Source organism: Anomaloglossus baeobatrachus, chromosome 1 (genome assembly GCF_048569485.1).
Source record: "Anomaloglossus baeobatrachus isolate aAnoBae1 chromosome 1, aAnoBae1.hap1, whole genome shotgun sequence".
NCBI classification, from domain to species: domain Eukaryota; kingdom Metazoa; phylum Chordata; class Amphibia; order Anura; family Aromobatidae; genus Anomaloglossus; species Anomaloglossus baeobatrachus.
The window spans coordinates 586,720,643-586,734,491 of NC_134353.1; the positions used below are offsets into that span (position 1 = coordinate 586,720,643).

At 46.4% G+C, this 13,849-nt stretch overlaps 1 protein-coding gene across 2 annotated transcripts in view; it reads right to left on the reverse strand.

The window, feature by feature from the left end:
* Positions 1–13,849, reverse strand: part of TRPM3 (transient receptor potential cation channel subfamily M member 3) — a 714,819-nt gene that overhangs the window by 485,974 nt on the left and 214,996 nt on the right. The gene's annotated exons all lie outside the window — the stretch shown is intronic.

Consider the following 13,849-nt stretch of genomic DNA (forward strand, 5'->3'; position numbering starts at 1 on the left):
ATGCATGCTCAATTGGGTTAAGATCTGGTGATTGACTTGGCCATTGCAGAATGTTCCACTTTTTTGCACTCTTGAACTCCTGGGTAGCTTTGGCTGTATGCTTGGGGTTATTGTCCATCTGTACTATGAAGCGCCGTCCGATCAACTTTGCGGCATTTTGCTGAATCTGGGCTGAAAGTATATCCCAGTACACTTCAGAATTCATCCGGCTACTCTTGTCTGCTGTTATGTCATCAATAAACACAAGTGACCCAGTGCCATTGAAAGCCATGCATGCCCATGCCATCACGTTGCCTCCACCATGTTTTACAGAGGATGTGGTGTGCCTTGGATCATGTGCCATTCCCTTTCTTCTCCAAACTTTTTTCTTCCCATCATTCTGGTACAGGTTGATCTTGGTCTCATCTGTCCATAGAATACTTTTTCAGAACTGAGCTGGCTTCATGAGGTGTATTTCAGCAAATTTAACTCTGGCCTGTCTATTTTTGGAATTGATGAATGGTTTGCATCTAGATGTGAACCCTTTGTATTTACTTTCATGGAGTCTTCTCTTTACTGTTGACTTAGAGACATATACACCTACTTCACTGAGAGTGTTCTGGACTTCAGTTGATGTTGTGAACGGGTTCTTCTTCACCAAAGAAAGTATGCGGCGATCATCCACCACTGTGGTCATCCGTGGACGCCCAGGCCTTTTTGAGTTCCCAAGCTCACCAATCAATTCCTTTTTTCTCAGAATGTACCCGACTGTTGATTTTGCTACTCCAAGCATGTCTGCTATCTCTATGATGGATTTTTTCTTTTTTTTCAGCCTCAGGATGTTCTGCTTCACCTCAATTGAGAATTCCTTAGACCGCATGTTGTCTGGTCACAGCAACAGCTTCCAAATGCAAAACCACACACCTGCAATCAACCCCAGACCTTTCAACTACTTCATTGATTACAGGTTAACGAGGGAGATGCCTTCAGAGTTAATTGCAGCCCTTAGAGTCCCTTGTCCAATTACTTTTGGTCCCTTGAAAAAGAGGAGGCTATGCATTACAGAGCTATGATTCCTAAACCCTTTCTCCGATTTGGGTGTGAAAACTCTCATATTGCAGCTGGGAGTGTGCACTTTCAGCCCATATTATATATATAATTGTATTTCTGAACATGTTTTTGTAAACAGCTAAAATAACAAAACTTGTGTCACTGTCCAAATATTTCTGGACCTAACTGTATAGCCCTCTTGTTGTGACCACTAGTGTACACCTGTGATTTTTTCCTGATGAAGGAGTTTCAGGTCCAAAACTCATAGAAATAAACTACTCTTTGTTTTATTGAACTCTGAAGTCCATTTCTGCATGCCTGCGCAGTGTTTTAACCTCTTCCATCCACAATCCATTCCAAATATCCACTACAAGGACTGCACCAGGCAGGAACCTTTTGTGTTATGCCTTTTACAGTAGTTGTGACTGATTTACAGCTACCTCAGGTGAGCAACCTCGATAATTCTACACCCAAACTCCACTCGGGTAAGACCCTATAATCTGCAACTTTTTGTCTCTCCAGCCTCCCCATTTAACTTAGTGAAGGCATGGATTGCCCCAGGTTTCCAGCTAATCACATCAGCCCTTTTCAGTGTACCATTTAGCATTCTTGGGAACAAAATGGTGCCTTCAGACTTCGGATGCAGCCATCTACTCTGCCTACTAGATCCAGGGGTTGCCCTGGCCTTCACCCTATAGCCACTCAATAAGGATCTGGATCTACACATGGGCCCCAGGTTAGAGCCACAGAGTAGATGCAGGCCAGTGGAGTTGGCTTGCAGAAAATAGTTACAAAGCTTCATAAATATCAGGACTTCTGTAACAGGAGCAGAAATGTGAGGCAGAAAAGTGGTCAAACAACAAGAATCTACTAAGCAGGTGATTCAGTTCAAACAAAGCTTATCACTAGAAAAGGAGACAGGGATTCAGAGGAATAAATAGCAGCCCTACCTGGGGATAACATCAAGGAGCTAATTCTAAACAGAGATAGAAGTTGAAGGGAACCTGTCAGGTAATTTATGTGTTTTAACCTACTAGCAGCCTTGTTATCCAGGTGCTTGCTTCTCGTCTTCAGACACGCTCTGCGCATGACCGGAACCACAGGAGTCTTCTGAGTATGCGTAGAGCACGTCTGAAGATGAAAAGCAAGCAAGGCTGCAGGAATGCTAAGTGCGCATGCGCGGGATCTGAAGTAGCGACGGTCACGTCGCCAATGTAAATACATGTAAATCTTTAATTACCTAGCTTCCTACCTGGATGGTACCACAAGTCCCTGGACTATCGCACTGCTGCATCGCCTACAACTAAAGTGTGGTGCTGCCTGGTGACAAAAGTAGAGACAGAGGGGACAGGCACTGAACACAGCATGTCACAAGTGGCTGTGCAGCACAGATCCCAAAAGTTATGTCACTATCGACAGGGGATGCTGTTTTGCTTTTTAGCAAATCTTACTTGTTGCCTGCTTATCAGCTTTGCTCTTTTAGGGCAAAACTGTGCTGCTTAGTTACTATAGTTATTCTACAATGTTTGAAAGGAAACTGTGGTAGTCAAATATACAAATCCAGTTTAATAAAGAAAAAAAATACACCAAGTAGTGGAAGGGTAGGAAGGAATAAAATTAATAAGGATTTAAAAAAAGGAAAACAAATGTTCATAAAAAAAAAGATATAGTTAATGGAGATCAGGACTAAGACAAAAAAGGAAAACATGAATCGAGACTAGAGTTGAGTGCGGTTCGCGGTTCGAGGTTCTCCAGTTCGCGGCTCGAGTGATTTTGGGGGCTGTTCTAGATCGAACTAGAACTCGAGCTTTTTTGCTAAAGCTCGATAGTTCTAGATACGTTCGAGAACGGTTCTAGCAGCAAAAAAAACAAGCTAATTCCTAGCTGGCTTTCCGCTGTAATAGTGTAAGTCCCTCTGTGACTCACACTATTATGACATTTCAGTGTATAGTGTGCGTGAACAGCGCATTCAGATCACTGCTGTATGTATAATGGTGATCGCCATTTTTTTTTTTTTTCCTTGTCTTCCTTCCCTAAGCGCGCGTGTGTAGTGGGGCGGGCCAGCATGTCAGCCAATCCCAGACACACACACAGCTAAGTGGACTTTTAGCCAGAGAAGCAACGGCATGTGTGATAGGATGTCCATGTCACATGTCCCTGCATTATAAAACCGGACATTTTCCTCCAGCACGCCATTATCTGCCTTCTGCGTCCTTGGTGTCAGACATCACTGGCGCAGCTCCTATCGCCGATACTGCTGTATACGCTCCATACACAGCGCTGGACAGCTTAGGGATAGCACTTTCTATCAGTCCTTTTAAGGGCTCATACCGGCAGGGTCAGAGCCATAGGTGACAGAGTTTAAAACAGAGTTTAACAGCTACACAAGATGACAGCGTCTGTGTAGCTAAGGTCAGGGATTTCCTCGCTGCATTTCCCCATTAGGAGGGATAGAAAGGCAGGCTTCCTTTCCTCTACCCAGAGACCCACAACCCTGCCACTGTACCCTCCTGCCCTTTGCACACTCAAACTCATTGTTACTAAGCCATTATACTAGCAAACACTGAGTGAACTTAGTGGCATCCTAAACGTGGCTGTTGGACTGCTGTATTGCCCCGGTAGTGCAAAGATATTTGCAGCACGTCTGCCTGCATTGCACACTCAAACTCATTGTTGTTAAGCCATTATACTAGCAAACACTGAGTGAACTTAGTGGCATCCTAAACGTGGCTGTTGGACTGCTGTATTGCCCCAGTAGTGCAAAGATATTTGCAGCACGTCTGCCTGCATTGCACACTCAAACTCATTGTTACTAAGCCATTATACTAGCAAACACTGAGTGAACTTAGTGGCATCCTAAACATGGCTGTTGGACTGCTGTATTGCCCCAGTAGTGCAAAGATATTTGCAGCACGTCTGCCTGCATTGCACTCTCCAACTCATTGTTACTAAGCCATTATACTAGCAAACACTGAGTGAACTTAGTGGCATCCTAAACGTGGCTGTTGAACTGCTGTATTGCCCCAGTAGTGCAAAGATATTTGCAGCACGTCAGCCTGCATTGCACACTCCAACTCATTCTTACTAAGCCATTATACTAGCAAACACTGAGTGAACTTAGTGGCATCCTAAACGTGGCTGTTGGACTGCTGTATTGCCCCAGTAGTGCAAAGATATTTGCAGCACGTCTGCCTGCAGTGCACACTAAAACTCATTGTTACTAAGCCATTATACTAGCAATTTATGCTGCCAGTTTAAGGGCCGTAGTTGCATTGTCAGGGATAATTATTCTTTATTATTCTGCTGTTAATAAAGCTAGACCACCGCTGCAATCTACACCACCTCTCAATTTTTACTACCACATTTTAAGTGCACAATCTTGTCGCAATCAACATGAGTGGCAAAATGACAGATGCTGGTGGAAAGGGGAAGAGGCGTGTTGGAAAAGGAAAAAAAGGGTTTGTCCGTGGGGAAGGTAGCAAAGCTCCATTAACATCTGCTGAAGATAGACCATCTACCAGTATAAGTAAGATGTCTACTACTTACCGTGGACAATCCGATGTGCTCCCTTTTTTACGGACACGAACAACAGGAACAAAGGTAGATGATGGCCAAAAAAGGAAAATGCTTGAATGGATCTCAAGTGGTCCAACAAGTGCCCTCTCAGCCACCTCAACTACCACAACCAAAAAACACCAGTCCTCTGAGTTGTCATCCCAATCAAACTTGCTTTCTCCCAGCTCTGAAGTCTCCATCAGCCCTGCACAGTATGGTGGAACTGAGATGGCTGAGTCTGCAGAGCTGTTCAGTCACACTATAGCCTGGGAATCAGAGGTCTTCTCCCAAGCTACAGTGAGTACAGAACAGGAAATGGTCTGCAGTGATGCCCAGAACCTTTGTGACTCTGATTCAGGCCATGAGGACCAAGTTTCTGAGCATAATGTTGACCCTTTGTCACAAACTGTAACACCTGTGGTTATAGACAATGAGGAACATACTGATGACGATGAGACGCAGATACCAGATTGGGATGACAACTTAAATATTCGGTCAGGGCAAGAAGAGGCTCGGTCTGAGGGTGAGGGGAGTGCAAACACAATTGATGAGGAAGTTCTAGATCCCACCTACTGTCAACCCACAGTCAGGCACTCGAGGAGGTCAACAGAGGCGGTGGAGGAGGATGCAACCGACGACGAAGTTACCTTGTGCCTTCCTGGACAGAGTCTGAGCACTGGTAGCACGTCTACAACTGCATCATCAGCCACCACTCTGCCTCTGAGCACTAGTCGGGGGGGCTCAGCAGGTCGCATGCCCTCTAAGCCTTGCCTAGCCTGGTCCTTTTTTGACATACAAAAAGATCGCCCAAATTATGTGATATGTAAAATTTGTCATTATTCTGTTAGTAGAGGTGAAAACCTCAGCAGTTTGACAACTTGTTCCATGAATCGTCACATGAATAAATATCATAGGTCCCAGTGGGAAGCTCACCGTGCTGCAATGCGGCCTAGCAGGGCGAACCATCCACGGCCTGCCCCTTCTAGTGCATCCGCACGCTCTTCATCTTCTAGGACTGTGGGGACAGCTGTCACACCTGGTTTTCCACGCACAACTTCCACCACTGTAACCGCAACAGGCAGTTTGCTTGGTAGGTCGTCAGTTGGTTTGGAAGGGGAAACAAGTGCGTGTGTACAGCTCTCTCAGACATCGATAGCACCAACGTTGGATGAAGGCAACATCATGTCTACGCCTGCACTTTCCTCACAAACCTGCATTTTTCCAGGGACACCCTACTCAACACCGTCTACACACAGCAGCCAGATCTCTGTCCCTCAGATGTGGACAAATAAAAGGCCATTTCCTGTGACCCATGACAAAGCTAAGAGGTTGACTTTATCCCTCTGTAAGCTCTTGGCTACCGAAATGCTGCCTTTCCGCCTGGTGGACACACAGGATTTTAGAGACCTTATGTCTGTCGCTGTGCCCCAGTACCAGATGCCCAGTCGCCACTACTTCTCTAAGAAAGGTGTGCCCGCGCTACACCAGCATGTCGCACACAACATCACCGCTTCCTTGAGAAACTCTGTGTGTGAACGGGTGCATTTTACCATCGATACTTGGACCAGTAAGCATGGACAGGGACATTACATGTCGCTGACTGGGCACTGGGTAAATATGGTGATAGATGGTGAAGGGTCTGCTGCACAAGTCTTGCCGTCCCCACGACTTGTGTGTCAATTCTCTGTCTGTCCAAATTCTGCCACTGCTTCTGCCTCCTCCACCTCATCTGTGTCCTCCACCTCCGCCCCAAGCCTGCCTGGTCAGGCCACCAGCGTTCTCACTGCGCAGAAGGAATCACGCACCCCTCATTACTATGCTGGCAGCAGAGCGCAACGTCATCAGGCGGTCTTTAGCTTGACATGTCTTGGGAATAAGAGCCACACAGCTGAGGAGTTGTGGTCAGCTCTGCGGTCCGAGTTTAATAAATGGTTGTCTCCAATCAACCTGCAGCCTGGTAAGGCCGTGTGCGACAATGCTGCAAACCTGGGTGCGGCCCTTCGCCTGGGCAAGGTGACACACGTACCTTGTATGGCTCACGTGTTGAACCTTGTTGTCCAGCAATTTTTAACACACTATCCCGGCCTAGATGGCCTTCTGACCAGGGCACGAAAACTGTCTGCTCACTTCCGCCGTTCAAGCGCCGCAGCTGAGCGACTTGCATCGCTCCAGAAGTCTTTCGGCCTGCCGGTTCATCACCTGAAATGCGATGTGCCGACATGCTGGAATTCGACTCTCCACATGTTACAGCGACTGTGGCAGCACCGCCGAGCCCTGGTGCAATACGTCATGACGTATAGCCTGGGCCAACGAGATGCAGAGGTGGGGAAGATCACCCTGATGGAGTGGTCTCAGATCAAGGACCTATGCACCCTTCTGCACAGTTTCGATATGGCGACGAATATGTTTAGCGCTGACAATGCCATTATCAGCATGACAATTCCAGTCATTTACATGCTGGAGCACACGCTAAACACTATTCGGAGTCAGGGGGTGGGACAACAGGAAGGGGAGGAACTACAGGAGGATTCATATGCGCAAGACATAACAACATCTCCAAGGTCCAGACGTTCATCATCCCCAACGCGGCAGGCATGGGACCATGGGGGACAGGGATCAACAAGGGCGCATGGTAGCAGGCGAAATGTTGAGGAAGGTGCAGGAGAACATGAAGAAATGGAGGACGAACTGTCCATGGACATGGAAGACTCAGCAGATGAGGGAGACCTTGGTCAAATTTCAGTTGAAAGAGGTTGGGGGGAGATGTCAGAGGAAGAAAGAACGGTTAGCACCTCTATGCCACAAACACAGCGTGGACTTGGTCCGCATGGCTGCGCAAGACACATGAGTGCTTTCTTGCTGCACTACCTCCAACATGACCCTCGTATTGTCAAAATTAGAAGTGATGATGACTACTGGTTTGCCACACTATTAGATCCCCGGTACAAGACCAAATTTTGTGACATAATTCCAGCCATAGAAAGGGACGCACGTATGCAGGAATATCAGCAGAAGCTGTTACTCGATCTTAGCTCGGCTTTTCCACCAAACAACCGTGCAGGTGCAGGGAGTGAATCTCCCAGTTGTAACTTGACAAACATGGGACGGTCTCGTCATCTTCAACAGTCTACCCGTACCAGTAGGACTGTATCTGGTGCTGGTAACAGCAATTTTATGGAATCTTTTCATAATTTTTTTAGACCCTCCTTTGCAAGGCCACCAGAGACAACAAGTCTGACACATAGTCAACGGCTGGAGAGGATGATACAGGAGTATCTCCAAATGAACATCGATGCCATGACTTTGCAAATGGAGCCTTGATCATTTTGGGCTTCAAATCTAGAAAAATGGCCAGAGCTCTTCAGTTACGCCTTGGAGATTTTGTCGTGTCCAGCTGCCAGCGTTGTCGCTGAACGTGTCTTCAGTGCTGCTGGGTGTGTGCTGACAGATAAGCGCACGCGTCTGTCCAGTGACAATGTGGACAGACTAACGTTCATCAAAATGAACAAGTCATGGATCCACCAGGAATTTATTACCCCTGTGTCATCCTGGGGAGAGTAAATGCTTGTGGATTTGGAATGTGCTTGATGCAAATCTAGCTGTGAAGTGTACAATGCAAATCAAAACATCCTGTTTGCAACTAGGGCACAAGTGCTGCCACTGATGGGGTGTCTGTGTGGCCCAATTTTTTGAAAAAAGGGAGACTCCGCTTGGAGTAACCCTTACTTACATTGTTTTTAAAAATGATCCAAGATGAACAGAGCTGGGATCAGGAAAGACTTTGCTACCTACCCCGGTGTCATCCTGGGGACGGTTAAGAATGGCGTATTTTTGAATGTGCTTGATGCAAATCTAGTTGTCAAGTGTACAACTAGGGCACAAGTGCTGCCACTGAATGGGTGGGTGTGTGTGGGGCACAATTTTTGGAAAAAAGGGAGACTCCGCTTGGAGTAACCCTTGCTTGCTGTGTTTTTTAAAAATGATCCAAGATGAACAGAGCTGGGATCAGGAAAGACTTTGCTACCTACCCCGGAGTCATCCTGGGGACGGTTAAGAATGGTGTATTTTTGAATGTGCTTGATGCAAATCTAGCTGTAAAGTGTACAACTAGGGCACAAGTGCTGCCACTGAATGGGTGGGTGTGTGGGGCACAATTTTTGGAAAAAAAAGGGAGACTCCGCTTGGAGTAACCCTTACTTACATTGTTTTTAAAAATGATCCAAGATGAACAGAGCTGGGATCAGGAAAGACTTTGCTACCTACTCCCGTGTCATCCTGGGGACGGTTAAGAATGGCGTATTTTTGAATGTGCTTGATGCAAATCTAGCTGTGAAGTGTACAACTAGGGCACAAGTGCTGCCACTGAATGGGTGGGTGTGTGTGGGGCACAATTTTTGGAAAAAAAAGGAGACTCAGCTTGGAGTAACCCTTGCTTGCTGTGTTTTTTAAAAATGATCCAAGATGAACAGAGCTGGGATCAGGAAAGACTTTGCTACCTACCCCGGAGTCATCCTGGGGACGGTTAAGTATGGCGTATTTTTGAATGTGCTTGATGCAAATCTAGCTGTGAAGTGTACAACTAGGGCACAAGTGCTGCCACTGAATGGGTGGGTGTGTGTGGGGCACAATTTTTGGAAAAAAGGGAGACTCCGCTTGGAGTAACCCTTGCTTGCTGTGTTTTTTAAAAATGATCCAAGATGAACAGAACTGGGATCAGGAAAGACTTTGCTACCTACCCCGGAGTCATCCTGGGGACGGTTAAGTATGGCGTATTTTTGAATGTGCTTGATGCAAATCTAGCTGTAAAGTGTACAACTAGGGCACAAGTGCTGCCTCTGAAGGGGTGGGTGTGTGTGGGGCCCAATTTTTGGAAAAAAGGGAGACTCCGCTTGGAGTCACCTTGCGGTGTTTTACATGATTTTAGAAGGGCGTGCCATGCCTATATCTGTGTCTCGTCCTCTTTTTCCTCGTTACGCTCTTTTGTTTTCGCATGAGAATTTGTTCTTGTCACTTTCCCATGTGTTTGTGTTGTGTTGTGAGTTGTTTGTCACCTTTTGGACACCTTTGAGGGTGTTTTCTAGGTGTTTTTATGTGTTTGTGAATGCCTGCCATTGTTTTCTATGCGGTTCGAGTTCGGTTCGTCGAACGTTCGACGAACCGAACTCGAACGGGACCTCCGTTCGGCGAACCGACCTCGAGCCGAACCGCGACCGGTTCGCTCATCTCTAATCGAGACGTGATTTTGTGAATAATGTGAATATCTGGAATATAGTGGAAAAATAAGTGAAATCTACATGTTTAGAGTGGGGAAGATGGAAAAATACATATGAGAAGTTTTTTTTCCAAAAAAGATTGACAAAAAAGGAAGATATGAGACTTGTAAAATGAAAGATTAAAGATAAATACACAGAAAACAAAGATATGGAATTTTGGAGTACTTAATAAAGACATTCAAGGAGGAATCCAACATGTTGATTTCGTAAGATGCACATAATCAAAGTCAAAAAAATCTTTAGAAAGGAAAATCCCACAAAAAAGTAGTATTTTCAAAAAATGAAAACTACACGAAAATATGAACAAGTATCTGTGAGGCTTATTGAGAGCAGGAGCCATGGAGTGGCATAAATACTAGTTGTTAAGGAATTCAAACAAGAAAATAAGGGTGGAAAGCGGGATTTAGGAAATAGGTTAAATGGTATTTGATTATATAGAAGAAAGTTACAGACATTATAGTATAAAAACATGCATTGAATAATTTTGGTGCATACAAAACAGGTGACTTTTTTCAATGTGCTTCTATCCCTCCTTGGAGAATTATCTGGTAGAACCTTCCCCCAGCCACATGGCAACGGCAACTGCTATCTGAAGCCTTACTACCCCGGTAGAGCACAACTGATTATTATTTGCGGTTTTACCCCATTTTGTGCACTTGTTTCTACCTATAGCACTTTAGTGACTTTGTAGGAACACAAGTAAAAAGTGCAGTTCAGAATCTCCATGTTTTCCATCTCTTTCCAGCAGTTACATTCATCTTTTTTAAACATTTGAATCCTTATAATGAATTATGGACCAGAATTTGATTTAAAAATATTGTGTTCAGATATTTATAGAAGGTGCCAAGAAATAAAATTGGTGACATAATTTATTGTAATTGAAATCGTCCATATGGAAGCTGTCACAAGGAAGGTTTTACAGTCATTACCAACTGTCACGGCAGCGGAAACTACAGATTCTGGCACTCTGCCTGCTAACTTCTCTGTTCTCTGTGATCAGCGCAGGTTGACGCGGACATCGACTTAGGCAGGCTAGCAAGTGTTAATCTCTGCTGGGCTGCTTTTTAGGGGCACTTTGCACACTGCGACATCGCAGGCCGATGCTGCGATGCCGAGTGCGATAGTGCCCGCCCCCGTCGCAGCAGCGATATGTGGTGATAGCTGGCGTAGCGAAAGTTATCGCTACGCCAGCTTCACACACACACTCACCTGCCGTGCGACGTCCCTGTGGCCGGCGACCCGCCTCCTTGTTAAGGGGGCGGGTCGTGCGGCGTCACTGCGACGTCACACGGTAGGCGGCCAATCAGAGCGGAGGGGCGGAGATGAGCAGGATGTAAACATCCTGCCCACCTACTTCCTTCCGCATATCCTACGGAAGCCGCAGTGAGGCCGGTAGGAGATGTTCCTCGCTCCTGCGACTTCACACACAGCGATGTGTGCTGCCGCAGGAGCGAGGAACAACATCGGACCATTGCGTCAGCGTAATTATGGATTACGCCGACGCTGTACCGATGATACGATTACGACGCTTTTGCGCTCGTTAATCGTATCATCCAGGCTTTACACACTGCGATGTCGCATGCGATGCCGGATGTGCGTCACTTTCAATTTGACCCCACCGACATCGCACCTGCGATGTCGCAGTGTGCAAAGTGCCCCTTAGTGTCTTTTATTTTGTGGCACCCCTTAGGCTTCAGTCGCCACAGGGTACTGCATCTCCCTTATGATGTAGTACTCATCCCGGGTAAGGAGAGGTTAATCGCTAGTGTTTCTCACATTCACAAACCACAAACAGTTAGGTGCTTTCCCACCGGGGGGATGGCCTGGGGTAGATAGGGGGGTGGCCATCACGAAGCATAGGACGTTCACAGTAACGAGGACAACCACCTGGTGGGCGGGAACCACTTGGGGAAAAGGGAAGGAGCATCTTCACACATAGTCAGTTAGCCCCGGGCACAGCTTGGGGTGAGGAGCACAGTCGGGACTTCAGTCCAGACATATTCTTTCTACCTTCACACTTCTGGGAGCACTGCAAGACCCGTGGCTTGGAGCAAGCTACTCGGTCCGGGTTCTCACAGCTACACGGGATTCCAGGGTCTGCGGAGAGTGCAGGAAACACCCGCAGTCCGTTCCATATTCCACTTACACCGAGATTGGAGGGACCCCGACCAGAAAGGACTCACAGTGGGAACACCGGCAGTGAACTCAAATTGCACAGGATCGACTGGGGCCCATCACGGTGATGACCGGCATCTCCCGGGTACAAACAGGACTGTAAGTAAAGAGACCTTGAACCCGCAGAGACTGTGTCTGCCTGTCTTTGCCGGCGCCGGTGCCCCACACTTCGGTGCCCGCCATTACTACTCCCCTCATCATCCTCCCCAGGGCCCGCTCCACGTGTGGGGAGCAGAAACATCTTAGCTACTATGACCATCAGCCCCGGAGGACAGCGACAGCAGCGGCAGCTATTCTCTGGCCGCGTACCGCAGGTGGCGTCACAAAATCAACCTACATCATCACCCCCCTTCTTTATTGTACACCTCGGGGCCATGAAGCCGGGTATGGCCACCCGTAACATCCCCAGACCCCACATCACCAGGCCCGGCGATGAGTAAACGAGTTTAACCCCTTGCCCCGTGGGTGCTATAGAAACTGAAGTGTAGCATTAACTTTAATTTTGTTAATAAAATGGGATTGTTAATAGGAATAATCTATCTTCACAGACAGTAAAAGCTATTGCACAAGCTAAATGGTACAGCAACTGAAGAAGAGGCATAAAACAAGCAAGAGATAGTTGAAACAGAAGAAACCAATTTCACAGCAAGGCAGAATGCATTGTTCATTTCCAGACAATGTGGCATACAGTAATATTTCACCGACAGCTCTAGATGTAGTCTTTTATGCTCAACATTTGTTAGCTTGAGAGACAAAATACATTGTAGAAATGTATCTTTATCCAGATAAAGAGGAAATATGGGAATTTACCAAACACATTTTTCATTTCCTAGAAAGATTTAGTTTTATTAAATAAAGTGTGTGCTTATCATTCTACACATATTGCTACATGCTTAATATGCATACACCTGATGTTGGACATAATCAGTATAGATACCTAAGCAATAGCATCCATTCATTATAAGGACCCACTGTAAAAAAGGTATATTCCATGGTATACATTTCTTTGAACTAGCCATCTATGTAGGAAAGTGCTGTCTACACTTTCCTATAAAGTTAAACAATCAGTATGCAGGCGTACATCTGCATGATAAATGCAGAAAGAACACCCTTTTGAGATCTGTCTGGTGAATGGGAACCTATGGCAACCTTATCGTATACTTCAGGAAAATCTCTGACAAACACTATAGGCTAAGTGTAGAGACAGTACACACCTAACTTCACATATTTCAAGACTAAATAATCTATGCAGTAAAATAATTTTTCAGTGAAAAATGGACAGACCTCAGAGTAGCACATCAATCAAATACATCAGCATTGTCTTCAGCTTTAGAACATCTGTAGAGTGGTATGGGTGCTTGGCGCCGACAAGGTGATTGTTACGGTTGCTGCGAGCACTGGAGACTATGTCCAGATTTCTTGCTACTGCACATGTGCGAGCGCTGGAGACTAAGTCCAGATTTCTTGCTACTGCACATGTGCGAGCGCTGGAGACTAAGTCCAGATTTCTTGCTACTGCACATGTGCGAGCGCTGGAGACTAAGTCCAGATTTCTTGCTACTGCACATGTGCGAGCGCCGGAGACTAAGTCCTATCTTGGAGCCATTGCACATGTGCGGGTGACATCATTGCTGACACGAGGTCACATGTCTCTGACACCTTCTATGCCGATTGGTCGCTGGTCATGTGCTTGTGACGCCTTGCTCGGTGATAGGCCAGCATGACGTCACTCCTGTCGTTCTGGCAGCGGATTGGCTCTGGTGTCCTCCATCTTGGATGAGGCACAGAGTCTATATAAGACCCTGACACACGCCGCA